This window comes from Balaenoptera ricei, chromosome 16 (genome assembly GCF_028023285.1).
Source record: "Balaenoptera ricei isolate mBalRic1 chromosome 16, mBalRic1.hap2, whole genome shotgun sequence".
Lineage (NCBI taxonomy): Eukaryota > Metazoa > Chordata > Mammalia > Artiodactyla > Balaenopteridae > Balaenoptera > Balaenoptera ricei.
Window position 1 is genome coordinate 82216805 of NC_082654.1, and position 27427 is coordinate 82244231.

Sequence of the window (27427 nt, forward strand, 5' to 3'; positions counted from 1 at the left end):
GGCCCATTGGTCCCTCGGAAGTCCTCTGTGTGTGCTGAGTCATGGGCAACACACTACACTCTTTCTTGTGATATCTTGATTCACAGCACTCGCACAGGTAAAAGAGCAACATTCTAGCAAGTTCCAACAGGCCTGGAAATCGCACTCATTCCCTAGTCTGAGCTGCACAGAGAAAAACACTAGGCTTCTCCTTCCATCCAGGACCTCCTACCTGAAGTCATCCTGCCTCCAGGAGAAAGACGGCATGCGTTCCTATTGCAACTAAAGCACAGTTTTTCCTGTAGCACTGCAGGCTTTTGAAGAGGCAGGGGCCCAGAGGCCTAGCTAGGGCGTTCCTTGTTGAGGCCGTTCACAAGGTGCAGAACACCCTGCCTCGAGAAGTTGATTCAGGGAAGCAACTAGTGTGTACTCTGTGTCTCTTTTGACTTGTTAGAAACCACAGAGATGTATGCTGCCTGTGCCAATGGTAATGGGGGCATGATGGTCCTAGCCTTGCTTTCCATTTGGAAAGCTCCATTCTTGCTGCCGTGAAGCTCCCTGAAATTCTCTGCTGTTGACAGGCCTCTGGCCACTCTAGCATTGGTGTGGGAAGAAAATGAGTTTTCTCTGGCTACACATGGAGCTTCATTGCTCCGGGTGGGGCTCACCTTGCCATGCTCTAGAGCTAAAGGGAATCTCAACGTGAGTCCTTGCCTCGAGGTAAGGCCCTGAGTAGCCCTGCAAAAAGGTAGGCATGCAGCTCTTTCCATGAGCTCTAAGTCGCTGTTCTGCTTTACTTTAAAGGAAGTACCCTTTTCAGGACTCCTAGGCCTCTCGGGTGAGCATCATTTTTGTTCCAAGATCCCTGAGTACCTCCACACCCCTGTAGGCCTGCTGAGCAACGACGAGGCCCATTGGTCCCTCGGAGGTCCTCTGTGTGTGCTGAGTCATGGGCAACACACTACACTCTTTCTTGTGATATCTTGATTCACAGCACTCGCACAGGTAAAAGAGCAACATTCTAGCAAGTTCCAACAGGCCTGGAAATCGCACTCATTCCCTAGTCTGAGCTGCACAGAGAAAAACACTAGGCTTCTCCTTCCATCCAGGACCTCCTACCTGAAGTCATCCTGCCTCCAGGAGAAAGACGGCATGCGTTCCTATTGCAACTAAAGCACAGTTTTTCCTGTAGCACTGCAGGCTTTTGAAGAGGCAGGGGCCCAGAGGCCTAGCTAGGGCGTTCCTTGTTGAGGCCGTTCACAAGGTGCAGAACACCCTGCCTCGAGAAGTTGATTCAGGGAAGCAACTAGTGTGTACTCTGTGTCTCTTTTGACTTGTTAGAAACCACAGAGATGTATGCTGCCTGTGCCAATGGTAATGGGGGCATGATGGTCCTAGCCTTGCTTTCCATTTGGAAAGCTCCATTCTTGCTGCCGTGAAGCTCCCTGAAATTCTCTGCTGTTGACAGGCCTCTGGCCACTCTAGCATTGGTGTGGGAAGAAAATGAGTTTTCTCTGGCTACACACGGAGCTTCATTGCTCCGGGTGGGGCTCACCTTGCCATGCTCTAGAGCTAAAGGGAATCTCAACGTGAGTCCTTGCCTCGAGGTAAGGCCCTGAGTAGCCCTGCAAAAAGGTAGGCATGCAGCTCTTTCCATTAGCTCTAAGTCGCTGTTCTGCTTTACTTTAAAGGAAGTACCCTTTTCAGGACTCCTAGGCCTCTCGGGTGAGCATCATTTTTGTTCCAAGATCCCTGAGTACCTCCACACCCCTGTAGGCCTGCTGAGCAACGACGAGGCCCATTGGTCCCTCGGAGGTCCTCTGTGTGTGCTGAGTCATGGGCAACACACTACACTCTTTCTTGTGATATCTTGATTCACAGCACTCGCATAGGTAAAAGAGCAACATTCTAGCAAGTTCCAACATGCCGTGGAAGTCGCACTCATTCCCTGGTCTGAGCTGCACAGAGAAAAACACTAGGCTTCTCCTTCCATCCAGGACCTCCTACCTGAAGTCATCCTGCCTCCAGGAGAAAGACGGCATGCGTTCCTATTGCAACTAAAGCACAGTTTTTCCTGTAGCACTGCAGGCTTTTGAAGAGGCAGGGGCCCAGAGGCCTAGCTAGGGCGTTCCTTGTTGAGGCCGTTCACAAGGTGCAGAACACCCTGCCTCGAGAAGTTGATTCAGGGAAGCAACTAGTGTGTACTCTGTGTCTCTTTTGACTTGTTAGAAACCACAGAGATGTATGCTGCCTGTGCCAATGGTAATGCGGGCATGATGGTCCTAGCCTTGCTTTCCATTTGGAAAGCTCCATTCTTGCTGCCGTGAAGCTCCCTGAAATTCTCTGCTGTTGACAGGCCTCTGGCCACTCTAGCATTGGTGTGGGAAGAAAATGAGTTTTCTCTGGCTACACACGGAGCTTCATTGCTCCGGGTGGGGCTCACCTTGCCATGCTCTAGAGCTAAAGGGAATCTCAACGTGAGTCCTTGCCTCGCGGTAAGGCCCTGAGTAGCCCTGCAGAAAGGGAGGCATGCAGCTCTTTCCATGAGCTCTTAGTGGAGGTTCCGCTTTATCTTAAAGGAAGTACCCTTTTCAGGACTCCTAGGCCCCTCGGGTGAGCATCATTTTTGTTCCAAGATCACTGACGCACTCCACACCCCTGCGTGCCTGCTGAGCAGCATTGATTCCCATACGTCCCTCGGAGGCCCTCTGTGTCTGCCGAGTCTCGGGCAACACACTGTACGTTACTTGAGGAGAGCTCTATTTGCAGAGCAGTCGAACAGCATCAGAACCACATTTCTAGGCAGTCCAACATGCCCTGGAAGTTTTCGACATTGCCCTCGTCTGAATGTCCTGAGATAACACTCTTCTTAGAATTTATCGAGGACCTCTTTCCTGAAGTCACTCTATTCAAGGAGAAATACAGCATCCTAACATGCTGTGTCGCTCACAGTGCAAGCAACGTGAGAACTTGCCTCGAGGGAAGGCCCTGAAATGCTATGCAGAAGCGGAGGCGTGTAGCACTTTCCATGAGGCCGTAGTCGCTGCTCTGCAGCATTTTAACGCCAGTACGCTTTTCAGGACACCTAGGTGCCTCGCCTGGAAACCCTATTTCCTGCAAGAACAGCAAGTACCCTCAGGCTCCCCTGGCCCTTCTAAGCAATATCCAGGCCCGTAGCTTTCCGACTCACAGTGTGTATGCCGAGTGTAGGGCAACAGAGTGCACTCTTACTGGGACATCTTGAATTAGCCAGCACTCATACAGGTTCACGAGCACCGTTCTAGCAAGTTCCAAAATGCCATGGAAGTTGCACTCATTCCCTGGTCTGAGCTGCACAGAGAAAAACACTAGGCTTCTCCTTCCATCCAGGACCTCCTAACTGAAGTCACCCTGCCTCCAGGAAAAAGACGGCTTGCGTTCCTATTGCAACTAAAGCACAGTTTTTCCTGAAGTACGGCAGGCTTTTGAAGAGGCACGGGCCCAGAGGCCTAGCTAGGGCTTTCCTTGGTGAGGCCGTTCACTAGATGCAGAACACCCTGCCTCGAGAAGTTGATTCAGGGAAGCAACTAGTGTGTACTCTGTGTCTCTTTTGACTTGTTAAAAACCACAGAGATGTATGCTGCCTGTGCCAATGGTAATGGGGGCATGATGGTCCTAGCCTTGCTTTCCATTTGGAAAGCTCCATTCTTGCTGCCGTGAAGCTCCCTGAAATTCTCTGCTGTTGACAGGCCTCTGGCCACTCTAGCATTGGTGTGGGAAGAAAATGAGTTTTCTCTGGCTACACACGGAGCTTCATTGCTCCGGGTGGGGCTCACCTTGCCATGCTCTAGAGCTAAAGGGAATCTCAACGTGAGTCCTTGCCTCGAGGTAAGGCCCTGAGTAGCCCTGCAAAAAGGTAGGCATGCAGCTCTTTCCATGAGCTCTAAGTCGCTGTTCTGCTTTACTTTAAAGGAAGTACCCTTTTCAGGACTCCTAGGCCTCTCGGGTGAGCATCATTTTTGTTCCAAGATCCCTGAGTACCTCCACACCCCTGTAGGCCTGCTGAGCAACGACGAGGCCCATTGGTCCCTCGGAGGTCCTCTGTGTGTGCTGAGTCATGGGCAACACACTACACTCTTTCTTGTGATATCTTGATTCACAGCACTCGCATAGGTAAAAGAGCAACATTCTAGCAAGTTCCAACATGCCGTGGAAGTCGCACTCATTCCCTGGTCTGAGCTGCACAGAGAAAAACACTAGGCTTCTCCTTCCATCCAGGACCTCCTACCTGAAGTCATCCTGCCTCCAGGAGAAAGACGGCATGCGTTCCTATTGCAACTAAAGCACAGTTTTTCCTGTAGCACTGCAGGCTTTTGAAGAGGCAGGGGCCCAGAGGCCTAGCTAGGGCGTTCCTTGTTGAGGCCGTTCACAAGGAGCAGAACACCCTGCCTCGAGAAGTTGATTCAGGGAAGCAACTAGTGTGTACTCTGTGTCTCTTTTGACTTGTTAGAAACCACAGAGATGTATGCTGCCTGTGCCAATGGTAATGGGGGCATGATGGTCCTAGCCTTGCTTTCCATTTGGAAAGCTCCATTCTTGCTGCCGTGAAGCTCCCTGAAATTCTCTGCTGTTGACAGGCCTCTGGCCACTCTAGCATTGGTGTGGGAAGAAAATGAGTTTTCTCTGGCTACACACGGAGCTTCATTGCTCCGGGTGGGGCTCACCTTGCCATGCTCTAGAGCTAAAGGGAATCTCAACGTGAGTCCTTGCCTCGAGGTAAGGCCCTGAGTAGCCCTGCAGAAAGGGAGGCATGCAGCTCTTTCCATGAGCTCTTAGTGGAGGTTCCGCTTTATCTTAAAGGAAGTACCCTTTTCAGGACTCCTAGGCCCCTCGGGTGAGCATCATTTTTGTTCCAAGATCACTGACGCACTCCACACCCCTGCGTGCCTGCTGAGCAGCATTGATTCCCATACGTCCCTCGGAGGCCCTCTGTGTCTGCCGAGTCTCGGGCAACACACTGTACGTTACTTGAGGAGAGCTCTATTTGCAGAGCAGTCGAACAGCATCAGAACCACATTTCTAGGCAGTCCAACATGCCCTGGAAGTTTTCGACATTGCCCTCGTCTGAATGTCCTGAGATAACACTCTTCTTAGAATTTATCGAGGACCTCTTTCCTGAAGTCACTCTATTCAAGGAGAAATACAGCATCCTAACATGCTGTGTCGCTCACAGTGCAAGCAACGTGAGAACTTGCCTCGAGGGAAGGCCCTGAAATGCTATGCAGAAGCGGAGGCGTGTAGCACTTTCCATGAGGCCGTAGTCGCTGCTCTGCAGCATTTTAACGCCAGTACGCTTTTCAGGACACCTAGGTGCCTCGCCTGGAAACCCTATTTCCTGCAAGAACAGCAAGTACCCTCAGGCTCCCCTGGCCCTTCTAAGCAATATCCAGGCCCGTAGCTTTCCGACTCACAGTGTGTATGCCGAGTGTAGGGCAACAGAGTGCACTCTTACTGGGACATCTTGAATTAGCCAGCACTCATACAGGTTCACGAGCACCGTTCTAGCAAGTTCCAAAATGCCATGGAAGTTGCACTCATTCCCTGGTCTGAGCTGCAGAGAGAAAAACACTAGGCTTCTCCTTCCATCCAGGACCTCCTAACTGAAGTCACCCTGCCTCCAGGAAAAAGACGGCTTGCGTTCCTATTGCAACTAAAGCACAGTTTTTCCTGAAGTACGGCAGGCTTTTGAAGAGGCACGGGCCCAGAGGCCTAGCTAGGGCTTTCCTTGGTGAGGCCGTTCACTAGATGCAGAACACCCTGCCTCGAGAAGTTGATTCAGGGAAGCAACTAGTGTGTACTCTGTGTCTCTTTTGACTTGTTAAAAACCACAGAGATGTATGCTGCCTGTTCCCATGAAATGCGGGCATGATGGTCCTAGCCTTGCTTTCCATTTGGAAAGCTCCATTCTTGCTGCCGTGAAGCTCCCTGAAATTCTCTGCTGTTGACAGGCCTCTGGCCACTCTAGCATTGGTGTGGGAAGAAAATGAGTTTTCTCTGGCTACACACGGAGCTTCATTGCTCCGGGTGGGGCTCACCTTGCCATGCTCTAGAGCTAAAGGGAATCTCAACGTGAGTCCTTGCCTCGAGGTAAGGCCCTGAGTAGCCCTGCAGAAAGGTAGGCATGCAGCTCTTTCCATGAGCTCTAAGTCGCTGTTCTGCTTTACTTTAAAGGAAGTACCCTTTTCAGGACTCCTAGGCCCCTCGGGTGAGCATCATTTTTGTTCCAAGATCACTGACGCACTCCACACCCCTGCGTGCCTGCTGAGCAGCATTGATTCCCATACGTCCCTCGGAGGCCCTCTGTGTCTGCCGAGTCTCGGGCAACACACTGTACGTTACTTCAGGAGAGCTCTATTTGCAGAGCAGTCGAACAGCATCAGAACCACATTTCTAGGCAGTCCAACATGCCCTGGAAGTTTTCGACATTGCCCTCGTCTGAATGTCCTGAGATAACACTCTTCTTAGCATTTTTCGAGGACCTCTTTCCTGAAGTCACTCTATTCAAGGAGAAATACAGCATCCTAACATGCTGTGTCGCTCACAGTGCAAGCAACGTGAGAACTTGCCTCGAGGGAAGGCCCTGAAATGCTATGCAGAAGCGGAGGCGTGTGGCACTTTCCATGAGGCCGTAGTCGCTGCTCTGCAGCATTTTAACGCCAGTACGCTTTTCAGGACACCTAGGTGCCTCGCCTGGAAACCCTATTTCCTGCAAGAACAGCAAGTACCCTCAGGCTCCCCTGGCCCTTCTAAGCAATATCCAGGCCCGTAGCTTTCCGACTCACAGTGTGTATGCCGAGTGTAGGGCAACAGAGTGCACTCTTACTGGGACATCTTGAATTAGCCAGCACTCATACAGGTTCACGAGCACCGTTGTAGCAAGTTCCAAAATGCCATGGAAGTTGCACTCATTCCCTGGTCTGAGCTGCACAGAGAAAAACACTAGGTTTCTCCTTCCATCCAGGACCTCCTAACTGAAGTCACCCTGCCTCCAGGAAAAAGACGGCTTGCGTTCCTATTGCAACTAAAGCACAGTTTTTCCTGAAGTACGGCAGGCTTTTGAAGAGGCACGGGCCCAGAGGCCTAGCTAGGGCTTTCCTTGGTGAGGCCGTTCACTAGATGCAGAACACCCTGCCTCGAGAAGTTGATTCAGGGAAGCAACTAGTGTGTACTCTGTGTCTCTTTTGACTTGTTAAAAACCACAGAGATGTATGCTGCCTGTTCCCATGAAATGCGGGCATGATGGTCCTAGCCTTGCTTTCCATTTGGAAAGCTCCATTCTTGCTGCCGTGAAGCTCCCTGAAATTCTCTGCTGTTGACAGGCCTCTGGCCACTCTAGCATTGGTGTGGGAAGAAAATGAGTTTTCTCTGGCTACACACGGAGCTTCATTGCTCCGGGTGGGGCTCACCTTGCCATGCTCTAGAGCTAAAGGGAATCTCAACGTGAGTCCTTGCCTCGAGGTAAGGCCCTGAGTAGCCCTGCAGAAAGGTAGGCATGCAGCTCTTTCCATGAGCTCTAAGTCGCTGTTCTGCTTTACTTTAAAGGAAGTACCCTTTTCAGGACTCCTAGGCCTCTCGGGTGAGCATCATTTTTGTTCCAAGATCCCTGAGTACCTCCACACCCCTGTAGGCCTGCTGAGCAACGACGAGGCCCATTGGTCCCTCGGAGGTCCTCTGTGTGTGCTGAGTCATGGGCAACACACTACACTCTTTCTTGTGATATCTTGATTCACAGCACTCGCATAGGTAAAAGAGCAACATTCTAGCAAGTTCCAACATGCCGTGGAAGTCGCACTCATTCCCTGGTCTGAGCTGCACAGAGAAAAACACTAGGCTTCTCCTTCCATCCAGGACCTCCTACCTGAAGTCATCCTGCCTCCAGGAGAAAGACGGCATGCGTTCCTATTGCAACTAAAGCACAGTTTTTCCTGTAGCACTGCAGGCTTTTGAAGAGGCAGGGGCCCAGAGGCCTAGCTAGGGCGTTCCTTGTTGAGGCCGTTCACAAGGAGCAGAACACCCTGCCTCGAGAAGTTGATTCAGGGAAGCAACTAGTGTGTACTCTGTGTCTCTTTTGACTTGTTAGAAACCACAGAGATGTATGCTGCCTGTGCCAATGGTAATGGGGGCATGATGGTCCTAGCCTTGCTTTCCATTTGGAAAGCTCCATTCTTGCTGCCGTGAAGCTCCCTGAAATTCTCTGCTGTTGACAGGCCTCTGGCCACTCTAGCATTGGTGTGGGAAGAAAATGAGTTTTCTCTGGCTACACACGGAGCTTCATTGCTCCGGGTGGGGCTCACCTTGCCATGCTCTAGAGCTAAAGGGAATCTCAACGTGAGTCCTTGCCTCGAGGTAAGGCCCTGAGTAGCCCTGCAGAAAGGGAGGCATGCAGCTCTTTCCATGAGCTCTTAGTGGAGGTTCCGCTTTATCTTAAAGGAAGTACCCTTTTCAGGACTCCTAGGCCCCTCGGGTGAGCATCATTTTTGTTCCAAGATCACTGACGCACTCCACACCCCTGCGTGCCTGCTGAGCAGCATTGATTCCCATACGTCCCTCGGAGGCCCTCTGTGTCTGCCGAGTCTCGGGCAACACACTGTACGTTACTTGAGGAGAGCTCTATTTGCAGAGCAGTCGAACAGCATCAGAACCACATTTCTAGGCAGTCCAACATGCCCTGGAAGTTTTCGACATTGCCCTCGTCTGAATGTCCTGAGATAACACTCTTCTTAGAATTTATCGAGGACCTCTTTCCTGAAGTCACTCTATTCAAGGAGAAATACAGCATCCTAACATGCTGTGTCGCTCACAGTGCAAGCAACGTGAGAACTTGCCTCGAGGGAAGGCCCTGAAATGCTATGCAGAAGCGGAGGCGTGTAGCACTTTCCATGAGGCCGTAGTCGCTGCTCTGCAGCATTTTAACGCCAGTACGCTTTTCAGGACACCTAGGTGCCTCGCCTGGAAACCCTATTTCCTGCAAGAACAGCAAGTACCCTCAGGCTCCCCTGGCCCTTCTAAGCAATATCCAGGCCCGTAGCTTTCCGACTCACAGTGTGTATGCCGAGTGTAGGGCAACAGAGTGCACTCTTACTGGGACATCTTGAATTAGCCAGCACTCATACAGGTTCACGAGCACCGTTCTAGCAAGTTCCAAAATGCCATGGAAGTTGCACTCATTCCCTGGTCTGAGCTGCAGAGAGAAAAACACTAGGCTTCTCCTTCCATCCAGGACCTCCTAACTGAAGTCACCCTGCCTCCAGGAAAAAGACGGCTTGCGTTCCTATTGCAACTAAAGCACAGTTTTTCCTGAAGTACGGCAGGCTTTTGAAGAGGCACGGGCCCAGAGGCCTAGCTAGGGCTTTCCTTGGTGAGGCCGTTCACTAGATGCAGAACACCCTGCCTCGAGAAGTTGATTCAGGGAAGCAACTAGTGTGTACTCTGTGTCTCTTTTGACTTGTTAAAAACCACAGAGATGTATGCTGCCTGTTCCCATGAAATGCGGGCATGATGGTCCTAGCCTTGCTTTCCATTTGGAAAGCTCCATTCTTGCTGCCGTGAAGCTCCCTGAAATTCTCTGCTGTTGACAGGCCTCTGGCCACTCTAGCATTGGTGTGGGAAGAAAATGAGTTTTCTCTGGCTACACACGGAGCTTCATTGCTCCGGGTGGGGCTCACCTTGCCATGCTCTAGAGCTAAAGGGAATCTCAACGTGAGTCCTTGCCTCGAGGTAAGGCCCTGAGTAGCCCTGCAGAAAGGTAGGCATGCAGCTCTTTCCATGAGCTCTAAGTCGCTGTTCTGCTTTACTTTAAAGGAAGTACCCTTTTCAGGACTCCTAGGCCTCTCGGGTGAGCATCATTTTTGTTCCAAGATCCCTGAGTACCTCCACACCCCTGTAGGCCTGCTGAGCAACGACGAGGCCCATTGGTCCCTCGGAGGTCCTCTGTGTGTGCTGAGTCATGGGCAACACACTACACTCTTTCTTGTGATATCTTGATTCACAGCACTCGCATAGGTAAAAGAGCAACATTCTAGCAAGTTCCAACATGCCGTGGAAGTCGCACTCATTCCCTGGTCTGAGCTGCACAGAGAAAAACACTAGGCTTCTCCTTCCATCCAGGACCTCCTACCTGAAGTCATCCTGCCTCCAGGAGAAAGACGGCATGCGTTCCTATTGCAACTAAAGCACAGTTTTTCCTGTAGCACTGCAGGCTTTTGAAGAGGCAGGGGCCCAGAGGCCTAGCTAGGGCGTTCCTTGTTGAGGCCGTTCACAAGGAGCAGAACACCCTGCCTCGAGAAGTTGATTCAGGGAAGCAACTAGTGTGTACTCTGTGTCTCTTTTGACTTGTTAGAAACCACAGAGATGTATGCTGCCTGTGCCAATGGTAATGGGGGCATGATGGTCCTAGCCTTGCTTTCCATTTGGAAAGCTCCATTCTTGCTGCCGTGAAGCTCCCTGAAATTCTCTGCTGTTGACAGGCCTCTGGCCACTCTAGCATTGGTGTGGGAAGAAAATGAGTTTTCTCTGGCTACACACGGAGCTTCATTGCTCCGGGTGGGGCTCACCTTGCCATGCTCTAGAGCTAAAGGGAATCTCAACGTGAGTCCTTGCCTCGAGGTAAGGCCCTGAGTAGCCCTGCAGAAAGGGAGGCATGCAGCTCTTTCCATGAGCTCTTAGTGGAGGTTCCGCTTTATCTTAAAGGAAGTACCCTTTTCAGGACTCCTAGGCCCCTCGGGTGAGCATCATTTTTGTTCCAAGATCACTGACGCACTCCACACCCCTGCGTGCCTGCTGAGCAGCATTGATTCCCATACGTCCCTCGGAGGCCCTCTGTGTCTGCCGAGTCTCGGGCAACACACTGTACGTTACTTGAGGAGAGCTCTATTTGCAGAGCAGTCGAACAGCATCAGAACCACATTTCTAGGCAGTCCAACATGCCCTGGAAGTTTTCGACATTGCCCTCGTCTGAATGTCCTGAGATAACACTCTTCTTAGAATTTATCGAGGACCTCTTTCCTGAAGTCACTCTATTCAAGGAGAAATACAGCATCCTAACATGCTGTGTCGCTCACAGTGCAAGCAACGTGAGAACTTGCCTCGAGGGAAGGCCCTGAAATGCTATGCAGAAGCGGAGGCGTGTAGCACTTTCCATGAGGCCGTAGTCGCTGCTCTGCAGCATTTTAACGCCAGTACGCTTTTCAGGACACCTAGGTGCCTCGCCTGGAAACCCTATTTCCTGCAAGAACAGCAAGTACCCTCAGGCTCCCCTGGCCCTTCTAAGCAATATCCAGGCCCGTAGCTTTCCGACTCACAGTGTGTATGCCGAGTGTAGGGCAACAGAGTGCACTCTTACTGGGACATCTTGAATTAGCCAGCACTCATACAGGTTCACGAGCACCGTTCTAGCAAGTTCCAAAATGCCATGGAAGTTGCACTCATTCCCTGGTCTGAGCTGCACAGAGAAAAACACTAGGCTTCTCCTTCCATCCAGGACCTCCTAACTGAAGTCACCCTGCCTCCAGGAAAAAGACGGCTTGCGTTCCTATTGCAACTAAAGCACAGTTTTTCCTGAAGTACGGCAGGCTTTTGAAGAGGCACGGGCCCAGAGGCCTAGCTAGGGCTTTCCTTGGTGAGGCCGTTCACTAGATGCAGAACACCCTGCCTCGAGAAGTTGATTCAGGGAAGCAACTAGTGTGTACTCTGTGTCTCTTTTGACTTGTTAAAAACCACAGAGATGTATGCTGCCTGTTCCCATGAAATGCGGGCATGATGGTCCTAGCCTTGCTTTCCATTTGGAAAGCTCCATTCTTGCTGCCGTGAAGCTCCCTGAAATTCTCTGCTGTTGACAGGCCTCTGGCCACTCTAGCATTGGTGTGGGAAGAAAATGAGTTTTCTCTGGCTACACACGGAGCTTCATTGCTCCGGGTGGGGCTCACCTTGCCATGCTCTAGAGCTAAAGGGAATCTCAACGTGAGTCCTTGCCTCGAGGTAAAGCCCTGAGTAGCCCTGCAAAAAGGTAGGCATGCAGCTCTTTCCATGAGCTCTAAGTCGCTGTTCTGCTTTACTTTAAAGGAAGTACCCTTTTCAGGACTCCTAGGCCTCTCGGGTGAGCATCATTTTCGTTCCAAGATCCCTGAGTACCTCCACACCCCTGTAGGCCTGCTGAGCAACGACGAGGCCCATTGGTCCCTCGGAAGTCCTCTGTGTGTGCTGAGTCATGGGCAACACACTACACTCTTTCTTGTGATATCTTGATTCACAGCACTCGCACAGGTAAAAGAGCAACATTCTAGCAAGTTCCAACAGGCCTGGAAATCGCACTCATTCCCTAGTCTGAGCTGCACAGAGAAAAACACTAGGCTTCTCCTTCCATCCAGGACCTCCTACCTGAAGTCATCCTGCCTCCAGGAGAAAGACGGCATGCGTTCCTATTGCAACTAAAGCACAGTTTTTCCTGTAGCACTGCAGGCTTTTGAAGAGGCAGGGGCCCAGAGGCCTAGCTAGGGCGTTCCTTGTTGAGGCCGTTCACAAGGTGCAGAACACCCTGCCTCGAGAAGTTGATTCAGGGAAGCAACTAGTGTGTACTCTGTGTCTCTTTTGACTTGTTAGAAACCACAGAGATGTATGCTGCCTGTGCCAATGGTAATGGGGGCATGATGGTCCTAGCCTTGCTTTCCATTTGGAAAGCTCCATTCTTGCTGCCGTGAAGCTCCCTGAAATTCTCTGCTGTTGACAGGCCTCTGGCCACTCTAGCATTGGTGTGGGAAGAAAATGAGTTTTCTCTGGCTACACATGGAGCTTCATTGCTCCGGGTGGGGCTCACCTTGCCATGCTCTAGAGCTAAAGGGAATCTCAACGTGAGTCCTTGCCTCGAGGTAAGGCCCTGAGTAGCCCTGCAAAAAGGTAGGCATGCAGCTCTTTCCATGAGCTCTAAGTCGCTGTTCTGCTTTACTTTAAAGGAAGTACCCTTTTCAGGACTCCTAGGCCTCTCGGGTGAGCATCATTTTTGTTCCAAGATCCCTGAGTACCTCCACACCCCTGTAGGCCTGCTGAGCAACGACGAGGCCCATTGGTCCCTCGGAGGTCCTCTGTGTGTGCTGAGTCATGGGCAACACACTACACTCTTTCTTGTGATATCTTGATTCACAGCACTCGCACAGGTAAAAGAGCAACATTCTAGCAAGTTCCAACAGGCCTGGAAATCGCACTCATTCCCTAGTCTGAGCTGCACAGAGAAAAACACTAGGCTTCTCCTTCCATCCAGGACCTCCTACCTGAAGTCATCCTGCCTCCAGGAGAAAGACGGCATGCGTTCCTATTGCAACTAAAGCACAGTTTTTCCTGTAGCACTGCAGGCTTTTGAAGAGGCAGGGGCCCAGAGGCCTAGCTAGGGCGTTCCTTGTTGAGGCCGTTCACAAGGTGCAGAACACCCTGCCTCGAGAAGTTGATTCAGGGAAGCAACTAGTGTGTACTCTGTGTCTCTTTTGACTTGTTAGAAACCACAGAGATGTATGCTGCCTGTGCCAATGGTAATGGGGGCATGATGGTCCTAGCCTTGCTTTCCATTTGGAAAGCTCCATTCTTGCTGCCGTGAAGCTCCCTGAAATTCTCTGCTGTTGACAGGCCTCTGGCCACTCTAGCATTGGTGTGGGAAGAAAATGAGTTTTCTCTGGCTACACACGGAGCTTCATTGCTCCGGGTGGGGCTCACCTTGCCATGCTCTAGAGCTAAAGGGAATCTCAACGTGAGTCCTTGCCTCGAGGTAAGGCCCTGAGTAGCCCTGCAAAAAGGTAGGCATGCAGCTCTTTCCATTAGCTCTAAGTCGCTGTTCTGCTTTACTTTAAAGGAAGTACCCTTTTCAGGACTCCTAGGCCTCTCGGGTGAGCATCATTTTTGTTCCAAGATCCCTGAGTACCTCCACACCCCTGTAGGCCTGCTGAGCAACGACGAGGCCCATTGGTCCCTCGGAGGTCCTCTGTGTGTGCTGAGTCATGGGCAACACACTACACTCTTTCTTGTGATATCTTGATTCACAGCACTCGCATAGGTAAAAGAGCAACATTCTAGCAAGTTCCAACATGCCGTGGAAGTCGCACTCATTCCCTGGTCTGAGCTGCACAGAGAAAAACACTAGGCTTCTCCTTCCATCCAGGACCTCCTACCTGAAGTCATCCTGCCTCCAGGAGAAAGACGGCATGCGTTCCTATTGCAACTAAAGCACAGTTTTTCCTGTAGCACTGCAGGCTTTTGAAGAGGCAGGGGCCCAGAGGCCTAGCTAGGGCGTTCCTTGTTGAGGCCGTTCACAAGGTGCAGAACACCCTGCCTCGAGAAGTTGATTCAGGGAAGCAACTAGTGTGTACTCTGTGTCTCTTTTGACTTGTTAGAAACCACAGAGATGTATGCTGCCTGTGCCAATGGTAATGCGGGCATGATGGTCCTAGCCTTGCTTTCCATTTGGAAAGCTCCATTCTTGCTGCCGTGAAGCTCCCTGAAATTCTCTGCTGTTGACAGGCCTCTGGCCACTCTAGCATTGGTGTGGGAAGAAAATGAGTTTTCTCTGGCTACACACGGAGCTTCATTGCTCCGGGTGGGGCTCACCTTGCCATGCTCTAGAGCTAAAGGGAATCTCAACGTGAGTCCTTGCCTCGCGGTAAGGCCCTGAGTAGCCCTGCAGAAAGGGAGGCATGCAGCTCTTTCCATGAGCTCTTAGTGGAGGTTCCGCTTTATCTTAAAGGAAGTACCCTTTTCAGGACTCCTAGGCCCCTCGGGTGAGCATCATTTTTGTTCCAAGATCACTGACGCACTCCACACCCCTGCGTGCCTGCTGAGCAGCATTGATTCCCATACGTCCCTCGGAGGCCCTCTGTGTCTGCCGAGTCTCGGGCAACACACTGTACGTTACTTGAGGAGAGCTCTATTTGCAGAGCAGTCGAACAGCATCAGAACCACATTTCTAGGCAGTCCAACATGCCCTGGAAGTTTTCGACATTGCCCTCGTCTGAATGTCCTGAGATAACACTCTTCTTAGAATTTATCGAGGACCTCTTTCCTGAAGTCACTCTATTCAAGGAGAAATACAGCATCCTAACATGCTGTGTCGCTCACAGTGCAAGCAACGTGAGAACTTGCCTCGAGGGAAGGCCCTGAAATGCTATGCAGAAGCGGAGGCGTGTAGCACTTTCCATGAGGCCGTAGTCGCTGCTCTGCAGCATTTTAACGCCAGTACGCTTTTCAGGACACCTAGGTGCCTCGCCTGGAAACCCTATTTCCTGCAAGAACAGCAAGTACCCTCAGGCTCCCCTGGCCCTTCTAAGCAATATCCAGGCCCGTAGCTTTCCGACTCACAGTGTGTATGCCGAGTGTAGGGCAACAGAGTGCACTCTTACTGGGACATCTTGAATTAGCCAGCACTCATACAGGTTCACGAGCACCGTTCTAGCAAGTTCCAAAATGCCATGGAAGTTGCACTCATTCCCTGGTCTGAGCTGCACAGAGAAAAACACTAGGCTTCTCCTTCCATCCAGGACCTCCTAACTGAAGTCACCCTGCCTCCAGGAAAAAGACGGCTTGCGTTCCTATTGCAACTAAAGCACAGTTTTTCCTGAAGTACGGCAGGCTTTTGAAGAGGCACGGGCCCAGAGGCCTAGCTAGGGCTTTCCTTGGTGAGGCCGTTCACTAGATGCAGAACACCCTGCCTCGAGAAGTTGATTCAGGGAAGCAACTAGTGTGTACTCTGTGTCTCTTTTGACTTGTTAAAAACCACAGAGATGTATGCTGCCTGTTCCCATGAAATGCGGGCATGATGGTACTAGCCTTGCTTTCCATTTGGAAAGCTCCATTCTTGCTGCCGTGAAGCTCCCTGAAATTCTCTGCTGTTGACAGGCCTCTGGCCACTCTAGCATTGGTGTGGGAAGAAAATGAGTTTTCTCTGGCTACACACGGAGCTTCTTTGGCCGGGGTGGGTTCACCTTGCCATGCTCTAGAGCTAAAGGGAATCTCAACGTGAGTCCTTGCCTCGAGGTAAAGCCCTGAGTAGCCCTGCAAAAAGGTAGGCATGCAGCTCTTTCCATGAGCTCTAAGTCGCTGTTCTGCTTTACTTTAAAGGAAGTACCCTTTTCAGGACTCCTAGGCCTCTCGGGTGAGCATCATTTTCGTTCCAAGATCCCTGAGTACCTCCACACCCCTGTAGGCCTGCTGAGCAACGACGAGGCCCACTGGTCCCTCGGAAGTCCTCTGTGTGTGCTGAGTCATGGGCAACACACTACACTCTTTCTTGTGATATCTTGATTCACAGCACTCGCACAGGTAAAAGAGCAACATTCTAGCAAGTTCCAACAGGCGTGGAAATCGCACTCATTCCCTAGTCTGAGCTGCACAGAGAAAAAAACTAGGCTTCTCCTTCCATCCAGGACCTCCTACCTGAAGTCATCCTGCCTCCAGGAGAAAGACGGCATGCGTTCCTATTGCAACTAAAGCACAGTTTTTCCTGTAGCACTGCAGGCTTTTGAAGAGGCAGGGGCCCAGAGGCCTAGCTAGGGCGTTCCTTGTTGAGGCCGTTCACAAGGTGCAGAACACCCTGCCTCGAGAAGTTGATTCAGGGAAGCAACTAGTGTGTACTCTGTGTCTCTTTTGACTTGTTAGAAACCACAGAGATGTATGCTGCCTGTGCCAATGGTAATGGGGGCATGATGGTCCTAGCCTTGCTTTCCATTTGGAAAGCTCCATTCTTGCTGCCGTGAAGCTCCCTGAAATTCTCTGCTGTTGACAGGCCTCTGGCCACTCTAGCATTGGTGTGGGAAGAAAATGAGTTTTCTCTGGCTACACATGGAGCTTCATTGCTCCGGGTGGGGCTCACCTTGCCATGCTCTAGAGCTAAAGGGAATCTCAACGTGAGTCCTTGCCTCGAGGTAAGGCCCTGAGTAGCCCTGCAAAAAGGTAGGCATGCAGCTCTTTCCATGAGCTCTAAGTCGCTGTTCTGCTTTACTTTAAAGGAAGTACCCTTTTCAGGACTCCTAGGCCTCTCGGGTGAGCATCATTTTTGTTCCAAGATCCCTGAGTACCTCCACACCCCTGTAGGCCTGCTGAGCAACGACGAGGCCCATTGGTCCCTCGGAGGTCCTCTGTGTGTGCTGAGTCATGGGCAACACACTACACTCTTTCTTGTGATATCTTGATTCACAGCACTCGCACAGGTAAAAGAGCAACATTCTAGCAAGTTCCAACAGGCCTGGAAATCGCACTCATTCCCTAGTCTGAGCTGCACAGAGAAAAACACTAGGCTTCTCCTTCCATCCAGGACCTCCTACCTGAAGTCATCCTGCCTCCAGGAGAAAGACGGCATGCGTTCCTATTGCAACTAAAGCACAGTTTTTCCTGTAGCACTGCAGGCTTTTGAAGAGGCAGGGGCCCAGAGGCCTAGCTAGGGCGTTCCTTGTTGAGGCCGTTCACAAGGTGCAGAACACCCTGCCTCGAGAAGTTGATTCAGGGAAGCAACTAGTGTGTACTCTGTGTCTCTTTTGACTTGTTAGAAACCACAGAGATGTATGCTGCCTGTGCCAATGGTAATGGGGGCATGATGGTCCTAGCCTTGCTTTCCATTTGGAAAGCTCCATTCTTGCTGCCGTGAAGCTCCCTGAAATTCTCTGCTGTTGACAGGCCTCTGGCCACTCTAGCATTGGTGTGGGAAGAAAATGAGTTTTCTCTGGCTACACACGGAGCTTCTTTGGCCGGGGTGGGTTCACCTTGCCATGCTCTAGAGCTAAAGGGAATCTCAACGTGAGTCCTTGCCTCGAGGTAAGGCCCTGAGTAGCCCTGCAGAAAGGGAGGCATGCAGCTCTTTCCATGAGCTCTTAGTGGAGGTTCCGCTTTATCTTAAAGGAAGTACCCTTTTCAGGACTCCTAGGCCCCTCGGGTGAGCATCATTTTTGTTCCAAGATCACTGACGCACTCCACACCCCTGCGTGCCTGCTGAGCAGCATTGATTCCCATACGTCCCTCGGAGGCCCTCTGTGTCTGCCGAGTCTCGGGCAACACACTGTACGTTACTTCAGGAGAGCTCTATTTGCAGAGCAGTCGAACAGCATCAGAACCACATTTCTAGGCAGTCCAACATGCCCTGGAAGTTTTCGACATTGCCCTCGTCTGAATGTCCTGAGATAACACTCTTCTTAGAATTTATCGAGGACCTCTTTCCTGAAGTCACTCTATTCAAGGAGAAATACAGCATCCTAACATGCTGTGTCGCTCACAGTGCAAGCAACGTGAGAACTTGCCTCGAGGGAAGGCCCTGAAATGCTATGCAGAAGCGGAGGCGTGTAGCACTTTCCATGAGGCCGTAGTCGCTGCTCTGCAGCATTTTAACGCCAGTACGCTTTTCAGACACCTAGGTGCCTCGCCTGGAAACCCTATTTCCTGCAAGAACAGCAAGTACCCTCAGGCTCCCCTGGCCCTTCTAAGCAATATCCAGGCCCGTAGCTTTCCGACTCACAGTGTGTATGCCGAGTGTAGGGCAACAGAGTGCACTCTTACTGGGACATCTTGAATTAGCCAGCACTCATACAGGTTCACGAGCACCGTTCTAGCAAGTTCCAAAATGCCATGGAAGTTGCACTCATTCCCTGGTCTGAGCTGCACAGAGAAAAACACTAGGCTTCTCCTTCCATCCAGGACCTCCTAACTGAAGTCACCCCGCCTCCAGGAAAAAGACGGCTTGCGTTCCTATTGCAACTAAAGCACAGTTTTTCCTGAAGTACGGCAGGCTTTTGAAGAGGCACGGGCCCAGAGGCCTAGCTAGGGCTTTCCTTGGTGAGGCCGTTCACTAGATGCAGAACACCCTGCCTCGAGAAGTTGATTCAGGGAAGAAAACAGTGTGTACTCTGTGTCTCTTTTGACTTGTTAAAAACCACAGAGATGTATGCTGCCTGTTCCCATGAAATGCGGGCATGATGGTACTAGCCTTGCTTTCCATTTGGAAAGCTCCATTCTTGCTGCCGTGAAGCTCCCTGAAATTCTCTGCTGTTGACAGGCCTCTGGCCACTCTAGCATTGGTGTGGGAAGAAAATGAGTTTTCTCTGGCTACACACGGAGCTTCTTTGGCCGGGGTGGGTTCACCTTGCCATGCTCTAGAGCTAAAGGGAATCTCAACGTGAGTCCTTGCCTCGAGGTAAAGCCCTGAGTAGCCCTGCAAAAAGGTAGGCATGCAGCTCTTTCCATGAGCTCTAAGTCGCTGTTCTGCTTTACTTTAAAGGAAGTACCCTTTTCAGGACTCCTAGGCCTCTCGGGTGAGCATCATTTTCGTTCCAAGATCCCTGAGTACCTCCACACCCCTGTAGGCCTGCTGAGCAACGACGAGGCCCATTGGTCCCTCGGAAGTCCTCTGTGTGTGCTGAGTCATGGGCAACACACTACACTCTTTCTTGTGATATCTTGATTCACAGCACTCGCACAGGTAAAAGAGCAACATTCTAGCAAGTTCCAACAGGCCTGGAAATCGCACTCATTCCCTAGTCTGAGCTGCACAGAGAAAAACACTAGGCTTCTCCTTCCATCCAGGACCTCCTACCTGAAGTCATCCTGCCTCCAGGAGAAAGACGGCATGCGTTCCTATTGCAACTAAAGCACAGTTTTTCCTGTAGCACTGCAGGCTTTTGAAGAGGCAGGGGCCCAGAGGCCTAGCTAGGGCGTTCCTTGTTGAGGCCGTTCACAAGGTGCAGAACACCCTGCCTCGAGAAGTTGATTCAGGGAAGCAACTAGTGTGTACTCTGTGTCTCTTTTGACTTGTTAGAAACCACAGAGATGTATGCTGCCTGTGCCAATGGTAATGGGGGCATGATGGTCCTAGCCTTGCTTTCCATTTGGAAAGCTCCATTCTTGCTGCCGTGAAGCTCCCTGAAATTCTCTGCTGTTGACAGGCCTCTGGCCACTCTAGCATTGGTGTGGGAAGAAAATGAGTTTTCTCTGGCTACACATGGAGCTTCATTGCTCCGGGTGGGGCTCACCTTGCCATGCTCTAGAGCTAAAGGGAATCTCAACGTGAGTCCTTGCCTCGAGGTAAGGCCCTGAGTAGCCCTGCAAAAAGGTAGGCATGCAGCTCTTTCCATGAGCTCTAAGTCGCTGTTCTGCTTTACTTTAAAGGAAGTACCCTTTTCAGGACTCCTAGGCCTCTCGGGTGAGCATCATTTTTGTTCCAAGATCCCTGAGTACCTCCACACCCCTGTAGGCCTGCTGAGCAACGACGAGGCCCATTGGTCCCTCGGAGGTCCTCTGTGTGTGCTGAGTCATGGGCAACACACTACACTCTTTCTTGTGATATCTTGATTCACAGCACTCGCACAGGTAAAAGAGCAACATTCTAGCAAGTTCCAACAGGCCTGGAAATCGCACTCATTCCCTAGTCTGAGCTGCACAGAGAAAAACACTAGGCTTCTCCTTCCATCCAGGACCTCCTACCTGAAGTCATCCTGCCTCCAGGAGAAAGACGGCATGCGTTCCTATTGCAACTAAAGCACAGTTTTTCCTGTAGCACTGCAGGCTTTTGAAGAGGCAGGGGCCCAGAGGCCTAGCTAGGGCGTTCCTTGTTGAGGCCGTTCACAAGGTGCAGAACACCCTGCCTCGAGAAGTTGATTCAGGGAAGCAACTAGTGTGTACTCTGTGTCTCTTTTGACTTGTTAGAAACCACAGAGATGTATGCTGCCTGTGCCAATGGTAATGGGGGCATGATGGTCCTAGCCTTGCTTTCCATTTGGAAAGCTCCATTCTTGCTGCCGTGAAGCTCCCTGAAATTCTCTGCTGTTGACAGGCCTCTGGCCACTCTAGCATTGGTGTGGGAAGAAAATGAGTTTTCTCTGGCTACACACGGAGCTTCTTTGGCCGGGGTGGGTTCACCTTGCCATGCTCTAGAGCTAAAGGGAATCTCAACGTGAGTCCTTGCCTCGAGGTAAGGCCCTGAGTAGCCCTGCAGAAAGGGAGGCATGCAGCTCTTTCCATGAGCTCTTAGTGGAGGTTCCGCTTTATCTTAAAGGAAGTACCCTTTTCAGGACTCCTAGGCCCCTCGGGTGAGCATCATTTTTGTTCCAAGATCACTGACGCACTCCACACCCCTGCGTGCCTGCTGAGCAGCATTGATTCCCATACGTCCCTCGGAGGCCCTCTGTGTCTGCCGAGTCTCGGGCAACACACTGTACGTTACTTCAGGAGAGCTCTATTTGCAGAGCAGTCGAACAGCATCAGAACCACATTTCTAGGCAGTCCAACATGCCCTGGAAGTTTTCGACATTGCCCTCGTCTGAATGTCCTGAGATAACACTCTTCTTAGAATTTATCGAGGACCTCTTTCCTGAAGTCACTCTATTCAAGGAGAAATACAGCATCCTAACATGCTGTGTCGCTCACAGTGCAAGCAACGTGAGAACTTGCCTCGAGGGAAGGCCCTGAAATGCTATGCAGAAGCGGAGGCGTGTAGCACTTTCCATGAGGCCGTAGTCGCTGCTCTGCAGCATTTTAACGCCAGTACGCTTTTCAGACACCTAGGTGCCTCGCCTGGAAACCCTATTTCCTGCAAGAACAGCAAGTACCCTCAGGCTCCCCTGGCCCTTCTAAGCAATATCCAGGCCCGTAGCTTTCCGACTCACAGTGTGTATGCCGAGTGTAGGGCAACAGAGTGCACTCTTACTGGGACATCTTGAATTAGCCAGCACTCATACAGGTTCACGAGCACCGTTCTAGCAAGTTCCAAAATGCCATGGAAGTTGCACTCATTCCCTGGTCTGAGCTGCACAGAGAAAAACACTAGGCTTCTCCTTCCATCCAGGACCTCCTAACTGAAGTCACCCCGCCTCCAGGAAAAAGACGGCTTGCGTTCCTATTGCAACTAAAGCACAGTTTTTCCTGAAGTACGGCAGGCTTTTGAAGAGGCACGGGCCCAGAGGCCTAGCTAGGGCTTTCCTTGGTGAGGCCGTTCACTAGATGCAGAACACCCTGCCTCGAGAAGTTGATTCAGGGAAGAAAACAGTGTGTACTCTGTGTCTCTTTTGACTTGTTAAAAACCACAGAGATGTATGCTGCCTGTTCCCATGAAATGCGGGCATGATGGTACTAGCCTTGCTTTCCATTTGGAAAGCTCCATTCTTGCTGCCGTGAAGCTCCCTGAAATTCTCTGCTGTTGACAGGCCTCTGGCCACTCTAGCATTGGTGTGGGAAGAAAATGAGTTTTCTCTGGCTACACACGGAGCTTCTTTGGCCGGGGTGGGTTCACCTTGCCATGCTCTAGAGCTAAAGGGAATCTCAACGTGAGTCCTTGCCTCGAGGTAAAGCCCTGAGTAGCCCTGCAAAAAGGTAGGCATGCAGCTCTTTCCATGAGCTCTAAGTCGCTGTTCTGCTTTACTTTAAAGGAAGTACCCTTTTCAGGACTCCTAGGCCTCTCGGGTGAGCATCATTTTCGTTCCAAGATCCCTGAGTACCTCCACACCCCTGTAGGCCTGCTGAGCAACGACGAGGCCCATTGGTCCCTCGGAAGTCCTCTGTGTGTGCTGAGTCATGGGCAACACACTACACTCTTTCTTGTGATATCTTGATTCACAGCACTCGCACAGGTAAAAGAGCAACATTCTAGCAAGTTCCAACAGGCCTGGAAATCGCACTCATTCCCTAGTCTGAGCTGCACAGAGAAAAACACTAGGCTTCTCCTTCCATCCAGGACCTCCTACCTGAAGTCATCCTGCCTCCAGGAGAAAGACGGCATGCGTTCCTATTGCAACTAAAGCACAGTTTTTCCTGTAGCACTGCAGGCTTTTGAAGAGGCAGGGGCCCAGAGGCCTAGCTAGGGCGTTCCTTGTTGAGGCCGTTCACAAGGTGCAGAACACCCTGCCTCGAGAAGTTGATTCAGGGAAGCAACTAGTGTGTACTCTGTGTCTCTTTTGACTTGTTAGAAACCACAGAGATGTATGCTGCCTGTGCCAATGGTAATGGGGGCATGATGGTCCTAGCCTTGCTTTCCATTTGGAAAGCTCCATTCTTGCTGCCGTGATGCTCCCTGAAATTCTCTGCTGTTGACAGGCCTCTGGCCACTCTAGCATTGGTGTGGGAAGAAAATGAGTTTTCTCTGGCTACACATGGAGCTTCATTGCTCCGGGTGGGGCTCACCTTGCCATGCTCTAGAGCTAAAGGGAATCTCAACGTGAGTCCTTGCCTCGAGGTAAGGCCCTGAGTAGCCCTGCAAAAAGGTAGGCATGCAGCTCTTTCCATGAGCTCTAAGTCGCTGTTCTGCTTTACTTTAAAGGAAGTACCCTTTTCAGGACTCCTAGGCCTCTCGGGTGAGCATCATTTTTGTTCCAAGATCCCTGAGTACCTCCACACCCCTGTAGGCCTGCTGAGCAACGACGAGGCCCATTGGTCCCTCGGAGGTCCTCTGTGTGTGCTGAGTCATGGGCAACACACTACACTCTTTCTTGTGATATCTTGATTCACAGCACTCGCACAGGTAAAAGAGCAACATTCTAGCAAGTTCCAACAGGCCTGGAAATCGCACTCATTCCCTAGTCTGAGCTGCACAGAGAAAAACACTAGGCTTCTCCTTCCATCCAGGACCTCCTACCTGAAGTCATCCTGCCTCCAGGAGAAAGACGGCATGCGTTCCTATTGCAACTAAAGCACAGTTTTTCCTGTAGCACTGCAGGCTTTTGAAGAGGCAGGGGCCCAAAGGCCTAGCTAGGGCGTTCCTTGTTGAGGCCGTTCACAAGGTGCAGAACACCCTGCCTCGAGAAGTTGATTCAGGGAAGCAACTAGTGTGTACTCTGTGTCTCTTTTGACTTGTTAGAAACCACAGAGATGTATGCTGCCTGTGCCAATGGTAATGGGGGCATGATGGTCCTAGCCTTGCTTTCCATTTGGAAAGCTCCATTCTTGCTGCCGTGAAGCTCCCTGAAATTCTCTGCTGTTGACAGGCCTCTGGCCACTCTAGCATTGGTGTGGGAAGAAAATGAGTTTTCTCTGGCTACACACGGAGCTTCATTGCTCCGGGTGGGGCTCACCTTGCCATGCTCTAGAGCTAAAGGGAATCTCAACGTGAGTCCTTGCCTCGAGGTAAGGCCCTGAGTAGCCCTGCAAAAAGGTAGGCATGCAGGTCTTTCCATTAGCTCTAAGTCGCTGTTCTGCTTTACTTTAAAGGAAGTACCCTTTTCAGGACTCCTAGGCCTCTCGGGTGAGCATCATTTTTGTTCCAAGATCCCTGAGTACCTCCACACCCCTGTAGGCCTGCTGAGCAACGACGAGGCCCATTGGTCCCTCGGAGGTCCTCTGTGTGTGCTGAGTCATGGGCAACACACTACACTCTTTCTTGTGATATCTTGATTCACAGCACTCGCATAGGTAAAAGAGCAACATTCTAGCAAGTTCCAACATGCCGTGGAAGTCGCACTCATTCCCTGGTCTGAGCTGCACAGAGAAAAACACTAGGCTTCTCCTTCCATCCAGGACCTCCTACCTGAAGTCATCCTGCCTCCAGGAGAAAGACGGCATGCGTTCCTATTGCAACTAAAGCACAGTTTTTCCTGTAGCACTGCAGGCTTTTGAAGAGGCAGGGGCCCAGAGGCCTAGCTAGGGCGTTCCTTGTTGAGGCCGTTCACAAGGTGCAGAACACCCTGCCTCGAGAAGTTGATTCAGGGAAGCAACTAGTGTGTACTCTGTGTCTCTTTTGACTTGTTAGAAACCACAGAGATGTATGCTGCCTGTGCCAATGGTAATGGGGGCATGATGGTCCTAGCCTTGCTTTCCATGTGGAAAGCTCCATTCTTGCTGCCGTGAAGCTCCCTGAAATTCTCTGCTGTTGACAGGCCTCTGGCCACTCTAGCATTGGTGTGGGAAGAAAATGAGTTTTCTCTGGCTACACACGGAGCTTCATTGCTCCGGGTGGGGCTCACCTTGCCATGCTCTAGAGCTAAAGGGAATCTCAACGTGAGTCCTTGCCTCGAGGTAAGGCCCTGAGTAGCCCTGCAGAAAGGGAGGCATGCAGCTCTTTCCATGAGCTCTTAGTGGAGGTTCCGCTTTATCTTAAAGGAAGTACCCTTTTCAGGACTCCTAGGCCCCTCGGGTGAGCATCATTTTTGTTCCAAGATCACTGACGCACTCCACACCCCTGCGTGCCTGCTGAGCAGCATTGATTCCCATACGTCCCTCGGAGGCCCTCTGTGTCTGCCGAGTCTCGGGCAACACACTGTACGTTACTTCAGGAGAGCTCTATTTGCAGAGCAGTCGAACAGCATCAGAACCACATTTCTAGGCAGTCCAACATGCCCTGGAAGTTTTCGACATTGCCCTCGTCTGAATGTCCTGAGATAACACTCTTCTTAGAATTTATCGAGGACCTCTTTCCTGAAGTCACTCTATTCAAGGAGAAATACAGCATCCTAACATGCTGTGTCACTCACAGTGCAAGCAACGTGAGAACTTGCCTCGAGGGAAGGCCCTGAAATGCTATGCAGAAGCGGAGGCGTGTAGCACTTTCCATGAGGCCGTAGTCGCTGCTCTGCAGCATTTTAACGCCAGTACGCTTTTCAGACACCTAGGTGCCTCGCCTGGAAACCCTATTTCCTGCAAGAACAGCAAGTACCCTCAGGCTCCCCTGGCCCTTCTAAGCAATATCCAGGCCCGTAGCTTTCCGACTCACAGTGTGTATGCCGAGTGTAGGGCAACAGAGTGCACTCTTACTGGGACATCTTGAATTAGCCAGCACTCATACAGGTTCACGAGCACCGTTCTAGCAAGTTCCAAAATGCCATGGAAGTTGCACTCATTCCCTGGTCTGAGCTGCACAGAGAAAAACACTAGGCTTCTCCTTCCATCCAGGACCTCCTAACTGAAGTCACCCCGCCTCCAGGAAAAAGACGGCTTGCGTTCCTATTGCAACTAAAGCACAGTTTTTCCTGAAGTACGGCAGGCTTTTGAAGAGGCACGGGCCCAGAGGCCTAGCTAGGGCTTTCCTTGGTGAGGCCGTTCACTAGATGCAGAACACCCTGCCTCGAGAAGTTGATTCAGGGAAGAAAACAGTGTGTACTCTGTGTCTCTTTTGACTTGTTAAAAACCACAGAGATGTATGCTGCCTGTTCCCATGAAATGCGGGCATGATGGTACTAGCCTTGCTTTCCATTTGGAAAGCTCCATTCTTGCCGTGAAGCTCCCTGAAATTCTCTGCTGTTGACAGGCCTCTGGCCACTCTAGCATTGGTGTGGGAAGAAAATGAGTTTTCTCTGGCTACACACGGAGCTTCATTGCTCCGGGTGGGGCTCACCTTGCCATGCTCTAGAGCTAAAGGGAATCTCAACGTGAGTCCTTGCCTCGAGGTAAGGCCCTGAGTAGCCCTGCAAAAAGGTAGGCATGCAGCTCTTTCCATGAGCTCTAAGTCGCTGTTCTGCTTTACTTTAAAGGAAGTACCCTTTTCAGGACTCCTAGGCCTCTCGGGTGAGCATCATTTTTGTTCCAAGATCCCTGAGTACCTCCACACCCCTGTAGGCCTGCTGAGCAACGACGAGGCCCATTGGTCCCTCGGAGGTCCTCTGTGTGTGCTGAGTCATGGGCAACACACTACACTCTTTCTTGTGATATCTTGATTCACAGCACTCGCATAGGTAAAAGAGCAACATTCTAGCAAGTTCCAACATGCCGTGGAAGTCGCACTCATTCCCTGGTCTGAGCTGCACAGAGAAAAACACTAGGCTTCTCCTTCCATCCAGGACCTCCTACCTGAAGTCATCCTGCCTCCAGGAGAAAGACGGCATGCGTTCCTATTGCAACTAAAGCACAGTTTTTCCTGTAGCACTGCAGGCTTTTGAAGAGGCAGGGGCCCAGAGGCCTAGCTAGGGCGTTCCTTGTTGAGGCCGTTCACAAGGAGCAGAACACCCTGCCTCGAGAAGTTGATTCAGGGAAGCAACTAGTGTGTACTCTGTGTCTCTTTTGACTTGTTAGAAACCACAGAGATGTATGCTGCCTGTGCCAATGGTAATGGGGGCATGATGGTCCTAGCCTTGCTTTCCATTTGGAAAGCTCCATTCTTGCTGCCGTGAAGCTCCCTGAAATTCTCTGCTGTTGACAGGCCTCTGGCCACTCTAGCATTGGTGTGGGAAGAAAATGAGTTTTCTCTGGCTACACACGGAGCTTCATTGCTCCGGGTGGGGCTCACCTTGCCATGCTCTAGAGCTAAAGGGAATCTCAACGTGAGTCCTTGCCTCGAGGTAAGGCCCTGAGTAGCCCTGCAGAAAGGGAGGCATGCAGCTCTTTCCATGAGCTCTTAGTGGAGGTTCCGCTTTATCTTAAAGGAAGTACCCTTTTCAGGACTCCTAGGCCCCTCGGGTGAGCATCATTTTTGTTCCAAGATCACTGACGCACTCCACACCCCTGCGTGCCTGCTGAGCAGCATTGATTCCCATACGTC